At 33.7% G+C, this 6875-nt stretch overlaps 1 non-coding gene across 1 annotated transcript; it reads right to left on the bottom strand.

The window, feature by feature from the left end:
* Positions 1-4209: 4209 nt before the first annotated feature.
* On the bottom strand, positions 4210-4282 carry TRNAR-UCU (transfer RNA arginine (anticodon UCU)). Its single transcript has one exon. It is a non-coding gene; the product is annotated as a tRNA-Arg (tRNA).
* Positions 4283-6875: the final 2593 nt, after the last annotated feature.

Here is a 6875-nt window from a genome sequence, read left to right as displayed (position 1 = left end):
AAATTTTGTGTATATTTTTTTTTATTTTCAAGTCGAGATATTTTGTATTTACTCAACAACAGTTATGGGTTGATTAAATTTAGCTTTTTCTTTTTTCTATTTTCCACCACATAATATATTTTTAGCACGTCTGTGTTTTACCCATGATCATAAATTCGTTTAGCATCTATTTATGTTTGTTGACAACGTTTGGAAGTACACAATTTCTAAGGTTGTGTTTGTTTTTGCTTAAAAGGTCTACAATGGCCTTATGTTTACGTGCACATAGACATAAACCTCTGAAAACAGTTTATTTTTAATTTTTTAAAAAACCAAAAAAGTGTTTTTATGGTCTTAAAAAATAATCTAATATCTATCTTATTCAGCCCTCTTCACACACTACCAACATCCATTGCTCATCACCACCACCACCACCCATTGTCAGCCGCCACCACCACCCACCACCATCATCCACCACCACCCACCATCCGCCGCTACCACCACCCACCACCATCACCATCCATCACCACCACCACCACCCACCGTCCACTACCACCACCGTCCATCACCACCACTGTTCACCACCTACCACCATCGTCCACCATCACCACCACTATGCACCACCACTGTCCACTTCAATATCACTGTCCACCACCACCACCAACCACTACCACAGTTCGTACACCACCGCTAATTATTTTAGCAGTCTACAGACGTTAAAAAACTTTGAAGACTACCACATATTTTTCTACAGATGTCTGCAGATGTGGCCCGCAGACTACAAACATTTTACCTTTGAAAAAACAAACATCACATAACTGAGCTTTTAATACGTATTTTAACGTTTTAGGTCTGACTCATCTAGATAAACCATCATACTATGAAAAAAAAACCACTTAAATCATGTTCCGAATTTAAGACCTTGAGTCTCAGGCATTAGCCATTAACCTTATGTTACTGGACCAGAAGGTCAACCGTTGATATCTAATTATTATATATAATAAATGACAAGTTTGGTGCCGCTAAGTGGCGATTGGGCCACTTGGCGGCACCGTATTGGTCGTTGTCATTTTGTTCTTTTTATTTCGGTACCGTAACGAGCATAACGGAAACCAGACCGAATTTTCGTAGACTCGCAACTCAACGCCCAGGACCGACAATGCTCCAGAATTTACCCATGTCGACTTTACCAGCCAACACCACCCCACTGGTCCACCTCAATCTTTATATTTTTTTTTTCGTTTTTTAGCTCCGGTACCATAACGAAAGTAAACGAAGCCGACCGAACAGTCGAGCTACTGTCTCAATGCCCGGAACCAACAACGCTTGGGTTTTACCATCGCTCGGTTTTCCAGACCAAATAAAACGTCAAATAGTTTATTTGTTTACATGTTAATCTTTTTATATGTTACTTTGACGACTTTTTTTTTGGGGGGGGGGTAACGCTTAGGTTTTACCAACAGTAGCTCATCGCCTCAATGCCTGGAACCGAAAACGATTGGGTTTATCGCCGTCTGTTTTTTTACAGACCTGTCCCGGCGCAACGCGCCTGGTAAAACACTAGTTACCTATATATGTGATAGATAATTTTGCTATTTTTTATTGGATTTTAAATCTTGAAGACGCAGAAAAAGGAATACGCACCACCGACCAAGATCAATTCTTGTCTGATTGTCTCATGCTTTTTCAAATAGTTGTCAATTCAATTTCATGAAATTCTTTGATGTTTGGCAAACAATTATTTCTGATATTAATATTGTAACTATGGTTAGTTGATGATCAATAAATCATAAATGTCTATAAAATAGTGATTTTTTAGCTTTTTTTTATAAGAAACTAAAAGTTGGTTCATTTAGTTAATAGTTATATAGTTAATTGTATTGTGTTTGTCCTCCACATATAGAAATTAGAAATTGCATACTAACTATGATGACCCGTGGTTCATAAAATGATCAAAAGCGGCCGTATGAGCTTCAAACCATGAAAGCATAGAACGAGAAATAGGAATTCCGTTACATTTTGATGGGATATATTATATATAGTTTTATTTGCCTAGGTTCTACATGAAAACAATTTGTGATTTAAACATTTATAACGAAGAATAAGTATCCTTGACAAAGATACTGATGTATTGTTATTGTTGTTCTTGTTTGCAACATAGTTTGAGATATAACTAATGGTAACTACTTGTTTCTTATTTTAAAACCAATTAAACTTATATTTTGGTTCTTGTGTTTCAAATTTTATTTCAATTTACTTTCACAAACAAAATATTTTGGTTCTTGTGTTTCAAATTTTATTTCAATTTACTTTCACAAACAAAAAATCGATGTTTTTGTTGGTGCATAAATGAGAGGTCGTAGGTTCGAGTCTCGCCTAGAGCCCTAGAGCAATTTGATTAATTAGTTTAGGTTGAGACATGATGTTTTCCTAGTTGTGGGTTTCCTCCTGGGTAGATGGCCAGGTCACCACGTTATGTTTTTCACGTTAAAGGATAATCTATTTGTCAGGGTGATCTCAGGTATCCAGTTGTTAAAAACAAACAATGAAAGCAACTGTTAAATAAGTCAAACTTATCACTTAAATAATTATATTTAAGGTAACCATCTTCTATATTACTAAGCAAAATATCCTATTTTATGAGTTTGACATGAGACTTCGGTTGCCTTTAGACAACATTGGTGGCGTGCCTCATTTACATGAAAACATAATGATCACAAGTGGCTCACTTTGTCACTGATGAAGATGTTGATTAACCAGAGGAGAAAAATATCTCCTTAACACAACAACAAACAAAACCTTACTTGAATCACCACTCAACATCATCAAGACAAAAAAAAATAATAATCTTAAATGTTGTAGACATTTAGGGGGGCGTCTGAGATTGCTTATCAAAACTCCTTATAACTTTTCAATAAGTTAATAAGTTATAAAAGTATAACTTATTAACTTTTCCCTCTCACATCAAAAGCAATCACAAACATTTTATTTCTTTTCAAAAAGTTAATAAGTTGGTGAAAATAAGCAATCCCAAACATCCCCTTAATCAAACACGATAAGTGTGAGTTTGATGTAAACACATACTCTAAAGAGAATTTTAAAATCAAAAGAATATGTTTTTGCTTTGGATCCTAACGCCTAAAAGTATTTATTTGTACATGATTTTTCTTAGACACAATCATACTTCAAATATTAAAAAGTGCACAGTCACATATGCTAGAGTTAAAGCATATGATAGTGAAAAGAAAATAACTTTCCATATACGTACAACTACAATATTTTGAAACAACTCAATACGGATTTGGTCGATTACTTTCAAAGCTTCAAATTTTGATAGAAATGACTGTTAACTACGTTATTTATAAACGAGCAAAGTAGCAGACCCAACTAAATGATTCGATAATTTCATACGGTTTTTTGTGTTGCGGTTCTGACAAGGAAATCGACTGAAAGCGATTCCAATCGATTGGGTTTTGCGATTCAAAAAGGAGTAGCGGCGCAGCTTGTTGCCCGCTTGCCTTCTGTTTCGATGTAATCCAATATTTGCAAATATAAATTTCAAAACATAGAAACTTCAGTAGATGAGCAATTGAGCGAGTTGCGATCAAAGAGAAAGAATCAAATATAAGGCATCACCGAATCGAACGTCATTTTTTTAATTTTATTTTTTAATAAATGATGATAGCTTTGAAAGAGGCATTAGCTAAAGGAGAAGTAAATGTCGAGTCTTCGCCTTCCATGGGAACGCTACTAAATGGACATATCACCCATTAGCTTATTGTCTATTTGCAAGAGCCAAGAGCAATGTGGTCACAGGTTTACTATTGGTGCATAATGAACTTATCATCTATTAACACAATGGTGAAAGTAAGCCTCAAAATCAGTTGCAAAACTGTCGAACCACAAGCGATTATCCGATCGTATGTTAGTTCACTTGGAAGACAAGAAATGACAAAATATTCAACAACAAATCACCGAATGGCTCCAATATGATAGACGAAATTAAAACAACCACTTTTCTTTGAATAAGAAACGAAGCAAAGCTAATCTCGTTAGACTCGGCATCATAGTGTAAGTTTCATATCACCAACTTCCCTATTGCTAGATAGGCTGCTCTTTGTTATTTATTGTAATAAAATGTATTGCTGTTAGAAAAAAAAAGATATGGCTGCCAAGTAAAAAATTTAAAATTGAGATAAAAAGGTGCAAAAAATAAAATACACAAAAATACACGCCCAGTGGGACTCGAACCCACAATCGCCTGATTAGAAGTCAGACGCCTTATCCATTAGGCCATGGGCGCTTTTGTTTTATTCTCTTCATATAAATTTACATATTTCTTTTAAATGTCTGATAAGATATTGATTAATATGTATTTTATTGTAGTTCGAACATAATCTTGTTTAGTAATATTACTAATTAACAATTCTTAGCCAAACATATAACTTTGATTTAACATTAAAACACATTAAATGTAACATTATAAATAGACTTGAGATTCGATTTGTATGAAGTAATAAAACAGTTGAAATACATACAAGTATATAAGACTATATATAAATACAGTATAAAATGATTGTAACATGTGAGACCTTTGATCGAATTGAACCTCCAAGTTCATGCTATTAATTTGACTAGTTGTTGTTGTTGTTTTTTTTTTTTTTCATAACAGTGAGAATCTATTATCGACAGACTGGGGGTTTCATCATTGCCATTCTAATTAAGGAAATCCGGTAAAACATAGTTGTGTTGGGCATATGGCCTCAACGACGTTTAAAGACGGAAACTAGTGGAAGTTGAACCTGAACCATAGACATAGACCTTTGCTAGAGGACTCAAGCGATTCTCATTACACCAGCCCCTTAAAGAATGATTATTTGACTAGTTAACTCGGGAAAATGCCCGTTTGTAGATCCATGTCATGTATGTATGATGGGTTTAGTAAAATTTATTCAAAAATTTATATAGCTTCACATGGTTTAGACTTTAGAGAGACAAGGGAACAAGAGCTTGGGCCTTCGCGTTAAGGATTCCTGGATTCTTCACATAATCGATCGAAGTAAAGGAATTATAACTTAAAGCGTTATATTAATCAAGAGAAATCAACAGAAACTCAAGGCCTGGTGCTTCAACTAGTTTTTATGTTGATGCAAGTACTTTCTCGAGCAACCATGTCAATTGGTCAGATTGTGCATAAATGCGTTACTATCAAATGGCGTTAAGGAATAAGGATTAAGGATACATATATGTAGTTTTAATACAAATTTGATTGAATTTACGCATAGAAATAAAATTTTAGAATTTTTTGTTAGAACTTTGGTTAATGGCGGACTAAAACACCAAATTATTTTTTTGGTGTTTGATACGCATCCAAATATGTTTGTATATATAGTTATAAAGTTTGTTGTGTTAGATATGAAATTGATTGTATTTTGACTGATTTTAAGATGAAAATAAATTCATATATAGATTAAGTTTTGGGTGTGCATACAGCTTAACCCATGTTGTGTTGATGAATGGTATATACATGTTCATAGTTAAAGTATGAATTGTATGCACATGTCAAATGTTGGACAATCATGCAAAACCTAATAACTAGAACATATATTTGTAGCGCTGACAGTTGACACCCTCGTAACAAACTTCTTCAAAGTGGTGATATGATCATCTGCCATTTGGTGACGCCTTTACTAGAGGTGGCATTCCATGATACCAGGGTCGGCCCTATAGTGATGTTAGGTGAAGCTAAGGCTTTAGGTCTTCGATAAAATAAGGCCCTGTTTAAAAAGTTTAAATATTTGTATATATATTGTATAATTGAGAAAAGAAAGACTACCGAGTCTTGCTCTGGTGACCAAACTACCGCTTCTGAAGCATTTTGAAAGTTTTCATTTCAAACATAGGTTTGATTCTACTAGTACACAAGTTTTTTTTAGTGGATTCTCTGCTCACTTTATTTCTATATTTTCTCCAGGTTTAGACAACTTTTTTCTTCCATTTAGTAAATATAAAATAAAGTTGGGTGCTTTCCTTTAATTTGTATTATATAAATCAAACTTCTTTTCAAAACAAAATTTGAATTCCTTTAATTTCATACATGAAACACGACAATCGTCTAGTTTATGTATTCCATAATTTCATCTCCCTTATTCTCGATAAGGGCCCCAAGTTTACCTTCGCTTTAGGCCCCCCAAAAATGGTTGGATCGACACTGCATGATACATCCGTGAGAGGCGCATAACATTTTGAAAGTGTTCATTCTTGCATCTATTATCTTTTCCGTCAATTCATCTATTATGTTGTTAAGACGTTGTTAGACTTAAATAATGGGCTATAATATGCTATAATTAACTCACCATTTGTACTAAAAACATATTATCTATATGGATGCAAATGATGGCCAACGTGTTTACATACGATTTAATAAGATTTATTTGTGGAATGAATATGATTTTATCATCAAACTATTGTTCTCGTGGCTTGAACGTGTGTAGGTAGAAATGAGTGGATAGAAGTTGTTCTTATCATCATCATTCACTAATAAAATATATCACATCATACATGCGTTTAATACAATAATAAATAGCAGTAAATACATAACAATTTATTTGCATAATGCACATCACGTAAAGTGTAAAGTGAGAGGGAAATAAATGCAACTGAACTAAACCGAAACTGAGCTCCCCTAGACTTGTTTAGGGCTGCACTTTTAAAGTTTTGACTCAGCTTGTTAGTACTTTTTTTCAAACTCGAAGTTGACTTATTTATTATTCTTATAATTTTATTTCTAAATATTTACAACGATATTTCATATACATAGTTTCTCTATATACCGTAATATATACTATTTAGCTATCTTTATAACTCATATATATAATAATATAAATTCATATACA

This window comes from Bidens hawaiensis, unplaced genomic scaffold, assembly GCF_021521415.1.
Source record: "Bidens hawaiensis isolate Kalapana, Puna unplaced genomic scaffold, B.hawaiensis_p1.1 tig00004525_1, whole genome shotgun sequence".
Classification (NCBI taxonomy): domain Eukaryota; kingdom Viridiplantae; phylum Streptophyta; class Magnoliopsida; order Asterales; family Asteraceae; genus Bidens; species Bidens hawaiensis.
The sequence above is the reverse complement of the archived record's forward strand: the minus strand, read 5'-3'. Positions and strand labels throughout refer to the sequence as shown.